Raw genomic sequence first — 17885 nt, forward strand, 5'->3', positions numbered from 1 at the left:
CAGGAGGAGGTAGAGGCTGAGCCAGTAAGATTTTTTTTTTAAGGTTAGATCATTATGGGTTTGTTGAGAGATATTAAGGGAGGCTAGAACCATGGCAAGTTCAAGGTGGTTCTTGGTAGATAGACATTCAGTGACTGAATGAATGAACAAACCATCTCAGGTTTGAAAATGGTGAAGTGTTTTCTATATCCATCCCTGGTGCTGACATGAAGACAGCATCTGAGCAATGGTCACAGGTCCTAGGCTTGGCTTTGCTTCCACCTTATTTTGTGCCCTTGAGTAGATCACGTCTCCCTTTCGAGACCTTGGTTTTCTTATCTGTGAACCGTTCATCCTCCCAGGTCCAATGGTTCACCCCAGTAGTTGCATGATTGAGATGAACCCAGAGCGATAATTGTGTCAGATGCTGCATCTATGACAGAGGAGGGTTGCAGGTGTGTTAGAGGAGTCAGCTATTCTTGTCCATTTTCTAAAAGCCCATGCAGTGATCTTGGAGGCAGTCAGAACTGGCATCAGGTCCAAGGTGAATGGCTGTCTGCATTTTTAAGAAAACATTGATGCTGAAGAGAATGCTTATTCATTCTTTCTTGTTAACAAGGCATTTGACTCATGCTTTGGACATTTGCTGCTGAGATCAGAGACGATGGTCTTGTGTTCATCACTAACAAAAGCAACCTCTGTGTCCTGGTCCCTCTTTCCTTACACTTAAGGGCCAGTTGCTCTCCACTCTCTAGCTTTGGGAGAAGATGGGTGTGTCCTATGGGTGGGGAGCCAGGACAAAAAGCAGGGAAGTCCCTTGGAAGAGATTTGAGGCACCAGAATTTGGGGGCCTCCAAGTAGCATTGGGTACTCCTCAGAGCTCCTAGGTGGCGATCTGGGGAGCTTGAAGAGACTCTGAAAAATGGTTTGAGCAGTCAACTACATCTTGGGGACTGAGTCTAATGCAAGTTGGGATGCCCACATCCAGCTGGTGTAAGACATTCTAGAAGAGACCATCCTATATGGAATATATAGCCAGCATTAAGTGGGTGTATGGATGCCAAGAATTCCTGGTTGACCTTGGCTGCCAAAGCCATTCTCTATTGCCAAGGAGGACATTCTCATACTGTGTCTTATGTGATCCTCTCAGAGGACTGTGGAACCCTGCTGTCTGTGTTCATGAATCTTCCAGATTCACAGTCTCAAGCACGATAGATCACATAGCCCCTCCCACTGCCCCCCTGCCCTACCCCCAGGGCCACATTAGGATTTTTTGTTTTGCTTTGCTTGGCTTTTTTAGGGCCACACCTGCAGCATATGGAGGTTCCCAGGCTAGGGGTCCAGTCAGAGCTATAGCTGCCAGCCTATGCCATAGCCACAACAACACAGGATCTGAGCTGTGTCTGCAATCCACACCACAGCTCACGGCAACACTGGATCCTTAACCCACTGAGCAAGGTCAGGAATTGAACCCATAACCTCATGGTTCCTAGTTGGATTCGTTTCCACTGCAGCACAGCAGGAACTCCAGGATTTTTTTTTTTTTCCCTTCAAGTGCCTTATTGCTTATGAAATTTATAACTCTGTTGGTACAAGGGTAAATATGTTAACTTTATCTCTTAAAATATTTTCTTTGACCTCAAAGTTCATTTTTTTCCTTATGATTTTTAAAAGCAATTAAAACATTTCCATGGGCACTAGGCACTGTTCCTACCATAAAATGGACAAGGTAGCTCTGGCCCATCGCCTTACTGTTCAGGTCATGGTCTAGGGACCAGCCACGTCAACATCACCTGGGAACTTGTTAGAAATGCAGCCCCTCGAGTACCGCCTCAGAACTACTGAGTCAGAATCTTCAGCTTAATGAGACCTCCTCCCCCCCCCCCCGGGGTAATTTGTGTGTGTCCATTAAAGTCTGAGACATGCTGTCTGACACACTGTCCCATACTACCACTGGGTATATTGTTATCACAGTCACACTGTTACCCCAAATTACAGCAAGATGTTTAGTAACAGAAAATCCAAGAGCCTCCTTGCCTGCCCACTTGCATCTCTCACAGGTGTGCTGTCTTAATAAATCTATTTTTTGCCTATCAAAAAAAAAAAAACCCATAGGGAAGACACATCTAGCATTAAATGGCTATGCAAATGCCAAGAATTCCTGGGCCACCCTGGGTGCCAATGCCGTTCTCCTCTCTTACCCAACTGATGTCCACCTTCTTTTCCCATCCCCCGCCCTCACTCCATTCACACACTCAGTGGAGAAGTCAGACCCAGGGGGAGGGGATGCATTTTTTTTTTTTTTTTGCTTTTTAGGGCCACACCTGTGGCAATATGGAAGTTCCCAGGCCAGGGGTCGAGTCAGAGCCACACACCTGCCAGCCACAGCCAGAGCCACAGCCACGCAGGATTGGAGGCACATCTGTGACCTACACCATAGCTCATGGCAACCTCAGATCCTTAACCCACTGAGCAAGGCCAGGGATTGAACCTGCATCCTCATGGATCCTAATTGGGTTCATTAACCACTGAGCCACAAAGGGAATTCCTGGGAGGGGATGCATTTGCTTCTGAGTTGGTTCTTCCAGTTTTTCTATGAAGCCTCTAGAGCCATCTTAACATGGACAGATGCTGGAAGGATGGCCCTTGGTGCCTCAACTCCGAAGTGACACAGAGTCTCTTGGGCAGAGCTGGTTATATGGCCCAGCCAGCTGCAAGGGAGGCTGGTAAATTCAGGGCAACACAGGATATTCAGGGAGGACCAGCCATTCCTGCCCCAGGGGGAGAATCCGTGAGATAAGCAACAGCTCCTGCAGATCCTGAGACCTCCCAGAGGCAAAAGATTAAGGAACTGGAATGTGGACAGCTGGAGGCTCAGAGGTTACAGAGAGGTCCTTAAAAACTGAAAGAATTAACTCAGAGGCAAACACATGCCCTCCTCCAAGGTCTTCTCCAGGAAGGGGAAGGGGAGCGTCAACTGGGCAAGAGAGAAGGGCTTTTGCAGCCATAGGTCATCCAGGAATTCTTGGCATCCATATGCCCACTTAATGATGGTTGCATATTCCATATAAGATGGTCTCTTCTAGAACTTCCCCCCCCCCTTTTTTTTTTCTTTTTGGGGCATGGACTCCAGAGCAAAACATTGCTGGCTCCCTCCCACCTTGTCCCTCTCCCTTATCTGCCGCTCATCTCCCCACTCTTCTGGAACTTCTTGCCAAAAGATTGTGATAGGCATCCCAATGTGCTTTAGACTTAGCCCCTAAGATGTACCTGTAGAGCCATTGAGATTGTAGGTATGTTGCTGCAGCTGCTGTGAATTATCTTAATTTACTCCCCAAACGCCCTCATCATAGGTACCCTCTCCCATTTCCCCAATAGGGAATGGCACCTGTCACCTGTGCTGGCTTCCCCCTGTGGCTTGGCCATCCGGCCTCTGCCTGCTTAGTGGCCTCTGCCTCTATCCCCACCCCCTTTGCGCCTGGATTCATAGCCTGATACATTCTACGTTATAGGGAAGGAAACTCGAGATCCTACTGGAAAATAAGTAGGGTGCAGAATCTTGGCCTTCTGACTAGTATGTGTCTGTGAAGGCAAAAAAAAAAATGAAGTGAAATAGATGAAGGCATTTACAGCCCTCAAGGACAGGAAGGGTTATTCCTAGGGAGTTGTGGCTGTCTTTTCATGGGCTTCCCCCCGTCTTCACTGAGAGGTTTTACCAAAGAAGAGGCTATAGGGAGTTCCCGTTGTGGCTCAGTAGATTACGAACCTGATGTAGTGTCTGTGAGGATGCAGGTTCGATCCCTGGCTTTGCTCAGTGGGTTAGGGATCTGGTATTGCTGCAAGCTGTGGTGTAGGTCACAGATGTGGCTTGGATCTGGTGTTGCTGTGGCTGTGTCATGTGAGCTCCGATTTGACACCTAGCCTGGGAACTTCCATATGCCGTGGGTGTACCTCCCCCCCCCACAAAAAAAAGAAAAAAAAAAGAGGCTGCTGTTGGCCTGGGGGTGGGGAGTGTGATGTATAGACTCCTGCTCCTACTTGCAAGGCTCAGGAAGGGTTGAAAATGCCATTGAACATCTAGTGAGCACTGACTATGTGCTGAACATTGCTCTAAGAAACTTATGGGTAGAATATAACCCACATTGTTATCATCATCCATGTTTTTCAAAGGAGGAAGCTGGGGCACAGATAGATGAAGGAACTTGGCTGAGGTCACACAGCTACTAGTCAGCAGGGAGGGGATGTTATCCCAGCAGCCTGGCTCCAGAGCCCCTGTGCCCAACTGCCATGCTCCCTTAGCTCTGGATACCCACTAATCAGAGGGCATGGGGGCATCTCTGACCAGTGCTTCTTTTTTGCTTTTTAGTGTCAAACCTGCAGCAATATGGAAGTTCCCAGGCTAGAGATTGAATTGAAGCTACAGCTGCTGGCCTTCACCATAGCCACAGCAACATGGGATCTGAGCCAAGTCTGTGACCTACACCACAGCTCATGGCAATGTCGGATCTTTACCCCACTGAGTGAGGCCAGGGATCAAACCCGCATCCTCATGGATCCTAGTTGGGTTCATTAACTGCTGAGCCATGAAGGGAACTCACTGACTAGTGCTTTGAAGAGGACACATTGAGATACTCCTTGAAGAAGGGGTCATTCCCCAATCATTCCACTTGACATTCCATAGTCAAATAAGTTTGGGAAATTATCTCTATTTTTTCTCCCTTTCAGGGATTTATACCTCATTTTTGCTTTCTAAGGGCTGAGAAGATCTGGAGGACAGAATCCTGCCTCACACTGATATGCCCAAGTGTTTCAAAACAAGGACTTTTTTCAGAGCTCCTACCATCACCCAGGAGGAGGGTTGCCAAGGACATACACTGGGGAAAGCTGGCTAAGGACATTTGTGCTCGAGTGGGTGCAATGTAGATCATGTGGCATCTTGGATTCCCTCGCCACTGGCGGGACTGCTCCAGCAGGCTCTCAGTGGGCGGGATCGGCTGAGGAAGCTTCTCCCTAGGAGGCAGGTGGTGGTCAGAGTGGGGACGGCCTGGGATCTGCTGGTTTCCAGTCCTGCCTGGCCACCCTCAGCTCTGTTACTCTGGAGAAGTCACGATCCTGCACAATATATCCTTTTCTGAAAAATAGCATTCTCCTGCTAGCACAGTCAGGGGAATTGAGTGAGAAAGCGTCAGGGCCATGATGAATGGTGAATTCTGTCATTGTCATCCTCTGGCTGTTTTGCTTGCCTTGTTCTTACAGTCTTCCATGTGGTTCCATGTGGAACTAGGGTATAAGGTTGGGAGCTTCCAAGGAGCAGGCTGGGCCTGATTCCACCCTGATAGGCTGGAGGTTGTTGTACCTCTTTTCTGCTCAGAAGAGATCAGGGGACTCCCCAGTGTAAGAGATTGTTTTCTCCTGTGAAGTTAGAAGGGAGATGCTCTTGGGTTGAACTTGGGTTGGGCCAAAGAATAGGGAGGTAAGATTGAGCTTGTAGGACACACTCAGATTTAGTTTCAGCTCAGCATCAAAGGGGAGCATTAACCCAGGATGCCAGAAGGTCCCAGAAGATCCAGAAAAGGAAAAAGTTGAGCTCCTTGCTACAGGCAGAATCTGCCCCAGGAAAAAACTTTTGATTATAAATGAGGTGCCAGCTGGCAGATGTGTGCAGAAGTCTGCGCCAGCACTGACCAGTCACCTAGCAAGGGGCATTTCTAAACAATACTGGATCTGAGAATACATTTCAGAGAGTGATTATTTAAAAAAAAAAAAAACACCTTGGACAGAAAGGGCCACTTGGTTGTGTGGAAAGGGCACCAGACTGGGGATTGATCTCAGTAGGGTCCCTAATGGCTGTGACCTTGTCAAGTCATATCACACCACTGAAGCTCAGTCTCTTCATCTGAAAAACAGAATAGTGTCTATCCTGTAGTATTTCTGTGAGGGACAAATTTGGTAGATGGATCTGAAATATCGTAGACAATGGAAAGTTCTAAACAGCAAGAGGTTACTATTAAAAACTATGAACACCCCCTTAAGAATTGCCATCCAGGAGTTCCCGTTGTGGAGCCCAGAAACAAATCCGACTAGGAGCCATGAAGTTGTGGGTTTGATCCCTGGTTTCGCTCAATGGGTTAAGGATCCAGTGTTGCCCTGAGCTGTGGTGTAGGTCGCAGATGTGGCTCGGATCTGGTGTTGCTGTGGCTCTGGCGTAGGCCAGCAGCTACAGCTCCAATTAGACCCCTAGCCTGGGAACCTCCGTATGCCGTGGGTGTGGCCCTAAAAAGACAAAAATAAATAAATAAATAAAACAAAGAAAAAAGAATTGCCATCTGGAGACAACCATCAGGTTGAAATAGCATCCTTCTGTGGTGCAGTGTGTTAAGGTTGTCACTGCTGTGGCTCAGGTTGCTGCTGTGGTGCAGGCTCGATCCCTGGCTGGGCACTTCTGCATACCATGGGCACAGCCAAAAAGGAAAAAAAGAAAACCTAATGGACTCTCCCAAGATGAAAGTAGACCCAGTAGCCAAGCAGACTGAGGATGTTGGTGAAGATTAAAGACAGCAAGGTAAGAGGCATCCCAGTTGATATAGAATCACCATATGACCCATTTCTCTCTGAGGTACATACCCAAGAGAATTGAATACAAGTGTTCAAACAAAAACTTGTACAATAACATTTATACTGTTTGCAATAGCCTAAAGGTGGAAACAACTTAATAGTCATCAGCTATTGAAGAGATGAACCAAATGTGATATATCCATGAAGTGGAGTATCATCCAGGCATTAAAAGGAACAAAGCACTGACACATACTTCAACAGTGATGACTCTTGAAAACATGATGCTAACTGAAAGAAGCTAGACACAAAGGCCACATATTGTGTGATTCCATTGATGTGAAATATCCAGACCAAGCAAATCCATAGAGACAGCTGATGAGTGGCTGATGGGTCCTGGGAGGAATGGGAAATGACTCACAGGTGTCAGGTTTCCATTTGAGGTGATAAGAAAGTTCTAGAACTGGATCATGATGATCGATGCCCAATACTGTGAAGCCACTTTAGGCCATTGATCTGTACATTTTAACATGGTTCGAATTGGACATTTTATGTTATATGTATTTTGCAACAATTTTTGAAAAAGTTTCCTGGTGAAGAGGAAACCTGACCCCAAGGATAGGATCCCCTCTCCTCTAGAGTGGCTGAGGGGTGGGGCGGATGCTTCAGAGCTTGTCAGCTGGAAGCTGAGGTCTTGTGTCAACGTATTGACCAAGAGCCTATGGCAGTCAGTCCTCGTGCAGTGGCCCCAAGGGGATCCAAGATGGAGTATGACATGCTTTCTGCTCTCAAAATGTGTATCCATTATTCTCACTTAAGGACAGACTGACAAGCACTATACAGAACAAGGGAGCCAGTGCAGGGGGAGCAGACATTCATTCTGCCTTGGCCATCTGTGTAGGCTTCTGGGAAGAGAAGATGGTTGAAGAGGGGTATTTGGGCAGGCTGGTAAGAAGCGGGAGGCTTTCCAGGGAGAGACACGGGGTAGGGGAATGGGGAACGGGTTCTTATGAATTGGGTGCAGTATCTACGGAGCTGGAGAGGAGAGTCCTGAGAGATAGGCTTCAAAGGGTTTGGGAGGAGATTGTGGAGGGCATGGAAGGTGGAGCTGGGGAACAGGGACTTACTTTCCAGGTAGGGGGAGCCAAGGAGTCTTCTGAATGAGTTACATGACTGGGCACATGTTTGAATGGTCAGTGTGGTGGAAGATGAATGGAAGAGATGGAGGCCAAGCACAGGGAGGCGAGCTGTGGCATCGTCTCTGCAGGAGTCAAGGACCCCTCACACCACCCCCCAGCAATGGCAGCAGGAAGGGTAACCAAATCTGGTGAGCTTTGCATTAGCCAAGATTCTCTCTTGCATGGAACAGAAATTCATTCGAATTAGATTAGACAGTAACCAGAATTTTCTGGGTCACGTAATTGAGAAGTCTAGGGCCACTCCAGAAATGGCTGTCTCCATGGGACTCATTTGCTCCATCTCTCAACTTCCTTGGTGTCGGGTCTCTCCTTGGGCAGCCTCTGCCTCACAGTGGCACCCTGGTGCGCTCATAGTTCCCAGCTTACATCCTCCCCTCTCAGAACCCCTGGCAGCAAGAACTCCAATTAAAGTTGCCAAGTTGAATTTATTAGCCAGCCCATTCTGAGTCCTGCTCATCCTTCAATTAATCACCAAGGCCAGGGGAGAGGGGTGTTCTGATGGGCCACCACACCAAGCACTGGGATGATGAAGATGCTGTTATTACCAGAAGAAAGGGGACCGGGTGCCAAAGGGGCACACATTGAAGATGTCTCTGGGTCATTGACACATGCCATTTCATCCTTTCAACCCCCTGAGGTGGAATCAGTTATTTCCCTTTTACTGAGGAGGAAACAGAGGCACAGGCTAACTTTTCCTCCCTCTCTGCCCTCCAGCACGTTCTCTGTTCTATGCTGCATGGGCATCTCCTCAGGAGGCAAAGTGGAGCCGCTAAAGAGGGTCACAGCCAAGAAAAGGAGAATGACAGTGCCTCATCTTTAAGCTGAGAGAGACACACTTCATTCAGTCAGACATTTCCTGCAGCGGCCGGAGATCCTGACCTCATAGTTGCTGAAGGACTGGAGGTCAGTCTCCATGAGGTATGGTCCCATGGGCAAGGCCATTGGGAGTCCCCTGTTGATTGGTGCAGGGAGGGGAGAGCAGAGGGTGTGCCCTCTAGACACCGACTACAACCTGGTGGTGCTTGAAAAGCATTCATTGCAGACAAACTTCGAGACCACCACAGCTTCCCTGCCCCTAGCACCCCATGGCAGAAGAGGGTGATGGGGCATTTGTCAGGCAGGGAAGAGGGAGCAAAGAGCATCCACACAGGGTTCCCATCATGGCTCAGTGGTAACAAACCTGACTAGTATCCATGAGGACACAGGCCAGGGGGCCTCGCTCAGTGGGTTAAAAGTCAGTGTAGGTCACAGACACAGCTCAGATCCTGTGTTGTTGCGGCTGTGGTATAGGCCGGCAGCTGCAGCTCTGATTCTACCCCTACCCTGGGAACTTCCATACACCATGGGTGCCACCCTAAAAAGCAAAAAAAAAAAAAAAAAAAAAAGAAAAGAGCACCCATGTATAGAGCCCAGGATGTGCAAAGGCACTGAGGCAGGCTTGGAGTGGCAAGTCTTTATGATGATAAATTCCCTGGGACTCTAGAATAATTTTATCAGAGAGGCCCAGGCTGCTGTGGAAATGGCTTCCTTTGGCATCAGCACCAGGCTGGAAGCTCAGGCCTCTCAGGTGATTCCACTTCCCCTGTCTTCAGTTTGAGGAATTAATTTATAACCGAGGTCACCCAGGTCATTCTCCGCCCTCCCAAGCCATGTGCCAGGTTAAAGGCCTTTGACATGGTAAAAGCAAGCGGCATAAATCTTGAGCATTTCCTGTTTGGGAAACTGGGTGAGTGGTGCAGTGTCCAGAGGGCCCCAGGCAAGAGCGAACACAGCCAGCGGGACTTAGCTGTTGCCCAGATCCCCACTGGGTCTGACACAAGGCACTCTGGGTGAATGGGGACATTTTAGAAATGTTGACACTCCCAGGGGATGGGCCCAGCCCAGGGTGGAAGGCAATTTTAGATGCTCTGACTACTATTTTTGGAGCCTGGATCACTTTAGTTCACCACTGCTCTAAATGGTTAGCAGCCGATGAAGCCTGCAGGGAGTCCAAACTCTGTTTCCCAGCATGGCTCTGGCTCAGCCTGCCCAGAGTCTGCAGACCAGAGCCCACCCCACCCGCCCCACTCAGGGGTTTGTGCATCTCCTAGTTATATGCTGGTACACAGCGCCCAAAGCACCTGATACCAACTTCTCCAAAGAGAATCCTTCCCACATTAACACAAAGGGGTAAACCACCATCTTAGGATGTGATTCGAGGTGATTTCAGGGCTCTTGTGCAGCTTGGACTCTGGCTGAGTTAGGAGAATAGGGATCAGAGCAAGAGACGTCCAGAAACTTCAATGGCCTTCCCCTCTAGAGTTGGCCGAATCAGGCAGGGAGTCAACACTGCAGGGAACAGAGTCACTTTTCCCGTTGAGTTGAGAGTGCCTCACGTGCTGGTCAGCAGTAGAGGGGCCACAGGACAGGGGAGTGGGCGACACAGGATGGCTTCATCGGGTCTAGATCTGGATGGATAAAAGGAGAGAGGAACAGAATGGGTTCTGGGAACTTCATAGCTGAAAGGCCAGAGGAGCAGCGCCGGTGTGCTTGCGGTAGCTCAAGTTCCTCTCTGTTTCCAAGGCCAGTCCTTACTGAGGAAGGGGAAAGGGCACAGGCTCTCCCCAGGAAGAATCTTGTCCTTGAGCCTCGTTTCGTAGCGACGTTGGGGGACCGTCATTCCCATTTGTGGCTGTACTTGTAAAAATACAAGGTATAATTGAACATCCTTGATAGCAGAATTCTAAATGCCTCAGGTGAGAAATGGTGCACCCCGCAGAGATGATTTGACTTTGGGGAATGGTGCATGCATTGCGTGTGGTCTGGAGGAATATGTGTGTTTGCACGCAGGTATGTCTGTGGGTGGGCATGTGCCCTGTGTACTTCTGGGGCATCAACAGCTGCGGAACCCCAGCCGTCAACTGTCCATGCCTGTGAGGGCTCCATGATGGCTGTTTCTTACCGTGGAGCTCAGGGCTTGCTCTACCAGGCTCACTAGTGCACACAGAGCAAAGTTCTGTAGATGCTCCATAAACATCTGCTAAATGGAAGAATGGATGAGTGATCCGCACATGCAGCTTGCTGAGTTTCTCTTTCTTTGGGGCATAGTCTTGTCTCCCTGCCTTTTTTTTTTTTTTTTGGTCTTTTGTCTTTTTGTTGTTGTTGTTGTTGTTGCTATTTCTTGGGCCGCTCCTGCGGCATATGGAGGTTCCCAGGCTAGGGGTTGAATCGGAGCTGTAGCCACTGGCCCACGCCAGAGCCACAGCAACTCGGGATCCGAGCCACGTCTGCAACCTACACCACAGCTCATGGCAATGCCGGATCGTTAACCCACTGAGCAAGGGCAGGGACCGAACCCGCAACCTCATGGTTCCTAGTCAGATTTGTTAACCACTGCGCCACAACGGGAACTCCTCTGTCTTTATGTGTCTGTCTCCCTGAGCTCATGTCCCTTCATCTCTTCCTCTTTCTTTTCATCTTTTTGTGGTCTCTTCCTCCTACATTTCTCCCCATGTAACCCCATGTGTACATATATTCCACCTCCTTTCTTCAACCTGTTTTCTTAAATTACATACACTCTGGAATTTGAGAGATAAAAAGAAACTCAGAAATCATCTTTTTTTTTCCCGCTTTTTAGGGCCACACTCAGCATGTGGAAGTTCCCAGGCTAGGGGGCAGATCAGAGCTACAGCTGCTGGCCTACACCACAGCCACAGCAACGTGGGATCTGAGCCGCATCTGTAACCTACACCACAGCTCATGGCAATGCCAGATTCTCAACCCACTGAGTGAGGCCAGGGATCGAACCCACAACCTCATGGCTCCTAGTTGGGATTGTTTCTGCTGTGCCACGCTGGAAACTCCAGAAATCATCTAACTTAAATTTATGATCCGCACATGCTTCTTGCTGAGTTTCTCTTTCTTTGGGGCATAGTCTTGTCTCCATGTCTCTAAGTGTCTGTCTCCCTGAACTCGTGTCCCTTGTCCCTTCATCTCTTCCTCTTTCTATTCATCTTTTGTTGTTTCCTCCTCACATAACCCCATATGTACATATATTCCACCTCCTTTCTTCAACCTGTTTTCTTAAGTTACCTACTCTCTGGAATTTGAGATAGAAGGAAACTTAGAAATCATCTAAGAAATCATCTAACTTAATTTCTACCCCTGAAGTTTGAAGAAACTGTGTCCAGAGAGATCACAATGTAGTAAGGACCAAAAGTAATTTCCTTGTTGTTGTTTTTTTCTAGGCAAAATTTTGTTTTTGTTTTTGTCTTTTTGCCATTTCTAGGGCCGCTCCCGTGGCATATGGAGATTCCCAGACTAGAGGTCGAATCAGAGCTGTAGCCACCGGCCTACACCAGAGCCACAGGAACACGGGATTGGAGCCGCGTCTGCAACCTACACCACAGCAACGCCAGATCCTTAACCCACTGAGCAAGGCCAGGGATCGAACCAGCAACCTCATTAACCACTGAGCCACAACAGGAACTCCAAAAGTTTTGTTTTTTAAGACAGAATTCATATATCATAGGGTAGAAGTCATATATCATATATTTCACCCAATTAAAATGTACAGTTCAAAAAATAAATAAGGAGTTCCCCTGTGGCTCTGCGGGTTAAGAACCAGGCTATCCACAAGCATGCAGGTTAAGGATCCGGTGTTGCTACAAGCAGTGGCATAGGTCACAGATGTGACTTGGATCTGACGATGCTGTGGCTGTGGTGTAGGCCAGCAGCTGCAGCCTGGGAACTTCCATATGCTGCAGGTGCAGCTCTAAAACTAAACTAAACTAAATAAAATACACAATGCAGTGTTTTTTTTAAGTACATTCAGAATATTGTGCATCCATCATCACTATTTAATTTCGACATTTTTATCACCCAAAAAGAAAACTGTACCTATTAATAGTTACTCCCATTCCTTAGTATCCCTCCAGCCCTAAGCAACCACTGCTTTCTGTCTCTATAGATTTCTCTATTCTTGACATTTCATATGAATGCAGTCATGCAGTATAGTAATATATGGTATTTTGTGACTGGCTGCTGATTCTTTTTTTTTTTTTTTTAGGGTTGCACCCACAATATACAGTAGTTCCCAGTCTAGGGGTCAATTTGGAGCTGCTGCTGCTGGCTTACACCAAAGCCACAGCAACTCAGGATCCAAGCTATGTCTGTGACCTACACCACAACTCACATCAATGCTGGATCCTCAACCCACTGAGCAAGGCCAGGGATCGAATATATATCCTTGAGAACACTAGTCAGTTTTGTTACTGCTGAGCCACAGTGGGAACTCCTGTGACTGGCTTCTTTCACTTAGCCTAAAATTTTCAAGGTTCATCCATATTTTAGCATGTATCAGTACTTTATTCCTTTTTATGGCTGAATACTATTCCATCGTATGGATAGACCATATTTTATTAATCTGTCTATTAGTTGGACATATGGTTTGTCTCCACATTTTGGCTATTATGAATAGTGCTGCTGTGAACATTGTGTACATGTTTTTGTGTGGATGTATGTTTTCATTTCTTTTGGGTATATCTGTAGGAGGGGAGTTGGCAGATCATATGAGAAATCTATGTTTAACCTTTAGAGGAACTGCTAATGTGTTTTCCAAAGTGGCTGTATCATTTTACATTTCTGTCAGCATGTATAACCATTCCAATTTCTCCACATCTTTGCCAAAACTTGTCCTTATCTGTCTCTTATATTTTAGCCATCTTAATGACTATAGAGTGGTATTTCATTGCTGTTTTGGTTTGTACTCCCTGATGGTTAATGATATTGAGTATCTTTTCACATGTTTTTTGGTCATTTGTCTATCTTCTTTGGAGAAATGTATTTTGTCCATTTAAAAATTGTGTTTTGGAGTTCCCACTGTGGTGCAACAGGATCAGCAGTGTCTCTGCAGCACCAGGACACAAGTTTGATCCCCTTTAACCCACTGGGTTAAAGGACCCAGTGTTGCTGTTGTAGATCACAACTGCAGCTCGGATCCGTTCCCTCACCCGGGAACTCCATAGGTCATAGGGCAGCCAAGAAGGAAGAAAATAAATAAAAAATTAAAAGATGTTGTCTTTTTATTATTGATTTGTTAGAGTTCTTTATATATTCTCAATACAAGTCCCTTATTATCTGCAAATATTTTTCCTATTCTGTTGGTTTTATTTTCACTTTCTAGTCGTATCATTTGCAGTGCAAAAGTTTTTAGTTTTGATGAAGTCCAATTGACTTATTTTTTCTTTTGTTGCCTATGCTTTTAGTGCTGTATCTAAAAAGGTATTGACTAGCCCAAGAACTACATTTTCATCTAAGAGTTTTATAGTTTTAGCTCTTCCATTTAGGAATTTTATCCATTTTGAGTTAACTTTTTTGTATATGGTAGAAGGAAGGGGTCCAACTTTATTCTTTTGGATGTGGATATCCAGTTGTCTCAGAGCTCTTTTTTGAAAAGACCATTCTTTCTCCCATTGAATTATCTTGGCACCCTTGTTGAAATCAATTGACTATATATGTAAAGATTTATTTATGGCCTCTCAATTCCATTCCATTGATCTATATGTCTATCCTTGTACAGTGTCCAGATTCATGCTATCTTACTGTAGTTTTATATATTTAAGTTTTGAAACTGAGAGGTGTGAATCACCCATTTTCCCTCTTTTCAAGATCATTTTGGTTATTCTTGGTCTATTGCATTTCCGTATGAAAGTTAAGATCTGCTTGTCAATTTTTGCCTAAAAAGACAAATAGGATTTTGATAGGGATTGTGTTGAACATGTAGATAAATTTGGGGAATATTCCATCTTAATATTAAGTCTTCTGATCTATGAACATGGGATGGCATTCCATCTACTTAGATCTTCTTTGATTTTTTTCAACAATGTTTCATTGTTTTCAGTGTAAGTTTTTCATTTGTTTTGTTGAGTGTATTCCTAATTATTTTGTGCTTTTTGATGCTATTTTAAGTGGAATTGTTTTCTTAATTTCATTTTTGGTTTGGTAACCGCTAGTGTATAGAAATATAGTTGAATTTTGTATATCAAGCTTGTATCCTGCAACCTTACTGAACTTGTTTATTAGTTCTAGTAGATTTTTAGTGGATTCCTCAGGATTTTCTATACACAAGATTATGTCATCTGTAAATCATGATGGTTTTACTTCTTCAAAACTAGAATTCTTGGGGCCTACTCCAGAGCATTTTGATTTCATTAGAAGGTCCTAAAAGGAGCTTTGTGGATGGCTTAGAAAAACACTAAAACAATTATTCTCCCAAATTCGTTGACTCCAATTCCAAAGATTAGCATTTGAAAAAGAATTGAATTTAAACCTAATATGGCTAAGAAATTCTATCAATAGCCGTATTAGTTTGCTAGGGTTGCCATAACAAAATACCATAGCCTGAGTGGCTTAAACAACAGAAATTTATTTTCTCATAGTTCTGGGAAAGTCCGAGATCAAGGTGTCAGAAGGTCTGGTTTCTTCTGAGGTCTCTCTCCTTGGCACGCAGATGGCCACCTTCTTGCTTTGTCCTTATATGGCCTTTCCTCTGTGCCTGCACATCCCTTGTCTCTCTCCATGTGTCCAAATTTCCTTTTATAAGGACGTGAGGCAGGTTGAATTAAGGCCTAACGGCTTCATTTTAGCAAAATCACCTCTTTTAAGACCCTATCTCTGATTACACTCACATTCTAAGGTTCTGGGTGCTGGGGCTTCAATATAAGAATTTTTGGAGGACATAGTTCAGCCCATAGCAATAGCCTTATTGGTTTTCCTCTGAGAGATCTGATTTCTGGTTGGTTGCAACTAGCAAAGCCAGAATTAATTAATTAATTTTTGTTTTTTTGGGCTGCACCCGTGGCATATGGAGATTCTCAGGCTAGGGGTCCAATCAGAGCTACAGCTCCCAGCCTATACCACAGTTCACGGCAATGCCAGATCCTTAACACATTGAGCAAGGCCAGGGGTCGAACCCACAACCTCATGTTTCCTAGTCAGATTCGTTTCCTCGGCGCCATGATGGGAACTCCCAGAATTTATTTAAATAACCCATTCACTGAGACCAGCAAATGACAGTGACCTGCAGCCACTGTCTCTAGTTCCTGAACTAAGGGGTCCTCACCTGTGGTTTCTATGTTCCTTGAGCTCATTTTAGCCAGTCTATGTTAGAGCCACATGGAGGAGGGTCAGTGACCAGCCATCAGACTCAGGCATGCATATAATACCTGGAACCTCTATTTATACGACCTGCTTAAAAATAAAAGTAATTCCAGACCTTGCTGTGTAAATAGTATGGTGACATACTTGCATGAAGGGACCTTCTATGAAGTAGGATTTGAAGTTCTTAAATAGAAAGATTCCTGTAAAATGAACGTTAAAGTTCTTAAATGCAAAAGCTTACTCTAATTTTGCACTTTTTAAAGCAAAGAGTCAGCTTTGGACACTCAAGATGCTAGCTATTTTTTTTTCTCTTTAATTCTTACAATAGCCAAAAGCAAAATTAGTTAGGTCAATAGAAACCGAAAATCAAGATTCTCTCCAAGTCATCCAGGGCTGAGGACACATCCCACCACGGCTGGTCAAATTATCTCCCTCTTTCCTCTGCATGCTCTCCTGCTCCTTTTTTCAGTCTTTTATTTTTAACTTTCTTATCCTCTGAGTGTTTTTATTGACATCTGGCCACAAACCCTTTTAGAAAGCATGCAGTTCTAAATCACCCACAGGGAAATCAATAGAAGCCAGTTCAATCCACAGTAAGACTGATTTACTCTCAGATAACTGGGATCCTACAGCTCAGAAGTTATGCCCATAGGGCTATCTTCAAGGAGAGTGAAGGGTAAGGAGGCATAGTGTTTGGAAAGACGAGGTGGGCTGCCAGCTCCCAGAAGCTCAGGGAAGAGATGGGCTTTGGCCTCCGTTCATGCTCTTCTCCTCTGGCCTCTGGGGACAGCTCTGTGTTTCCATTTCATCCAGCTCAGATTTTTTCCAACTACATCAGTGGCATTTTCTTATCTTCTAAGGATCTGCTTCAGAGCTAAAGTATCTTCTTTGAGTCTCAAGAAAAGGCTGGAGGGATGAATTGCCGGATTTGCTGGGGTGGGGTCAGGGGGAGATGCTGGCAGAGTGTGTTTCTATAGCACAGAGGCCTGGAAGAGAAAAGTGGCTCTATCAAGCTGTCTACTGTCAGGCCACTGCTTTCACTCTGCTCCAGGGAGTCAAAAGTCTGAACTTTATTGTACAGAAGCTGAAAGCTAGGCCCAGAGAAAGGCAAGACTGGCTCAAGGTCACAGAGTGGTTTCGTAACGAGGTCACAAAGAAATGGCCTCAGCTTTGAAATCCTAGTTTTCTTCCCCAAAGGAGCTTTGCTCAGGAAATGCAAATTCATGGGTAGTCAGAACTGAAAAAAAAAAAAAAAGGTAAAACTACAGGTAAAAAAATACCAATTAGCTAGTCCATTAATTTTTTTATTTAGTTATTTTTTTGTCTTTTTAAGGCCACACCCACAGCATATGGAGGTTCCCCAGGCTAGGGGTTGAATCAGAGCTGTAGCTGGCAGCCTACACCACAGCTGCAGCAATGCCAGATCCGAGCCGTGTCTGTGACCTACACCACAGCTCACAGCAATGCTGGAAAGTTTACCCACTGAGTGAGGCCAGGGATTGAACTTGCATCCTCATGGATGCTAGTCAGATTCGTTTCTGCTGAACCACGACAGGGACTCCGGCTAGTCCATTTATTTAAAAGGAATACATCAAATTGTCTATTGTAAGGAGCATTCAACTGTTCAGATCAACTCTTTATGTCCTCTTGGATAATGGGAGTATACTAACCATTGAAAAGAGAATTTCCTAGAAAGGGCTATCCCTTTCCCTGCCAATATTCTACTGCAAGGCCCAGGGTGTTAGAGTTGGGTGGTAGGAAGCAATGAGACCGTCTGTGGTGCCCTTGAAAGCAGGAGGGAGAATCAGGCTCAGAAGCAGGACTCAGATCCCTTGGAGGACTGATTTTACTTCCCAGGTAGTCCTGGTTTTGTCAAGTTGTGCATCTTTGACCCTCCAAGAAATCTTGTCCATTCTCCCCTTAGTGGCTTTCAGGAGACATTTGCATTGAATTTGAGTTATATAATTATTCGATTGAGTTCAGCATTTACCAAACCCTATTTATATATGTAGCACT

At 45.7% G+C, this 17885-nt stretch overlaps 1 protein-coding gene across 9 annotated transcripts in view; it reads left to right on the forward strand.

Annotated features, from left to right (window-relative positions):
- IRAG1 (inositol 1,4,5-triphosphate receptor associated 1) overlaps nucleotides 1-17885 on the forward strand; it is a 145934-nt gene that overhangs the window by 13312 nt on the left and 114737 nt on the right. For 2 of the 9 annotated variants that reach the window (XM_047776289.1, XM_047776290.1), the window contains exon 1: nucleotides 8622-8648. The exons of the other annotated variants lie outside the window; for them this stretch is intronic. The gene's annotated coding sequence lies outside the window, so the exon portion shown is untranslated. Of the gene's footprint in view, nucleotides 1-8621; nucleotides 8649-17885 lie in introns of those variants that run through there. 9 annotated transcript variants of the gene reach the window in all.

Source organism: Phacochoerus africanus, chromosome 4 (assembly GCF_016906955.1).
Source record: "Phacochoerus africanus isolate WHEZ1 chromosome 4, ROS_Pafr_v1, whole genome shotgun sequence".
Lineage (NCBI taxonomy): Eukaryota > Metazoa > Chordata > Mammalia > Artiodactyla > Suidae > Phacochoerus > Phacochoerus africanus.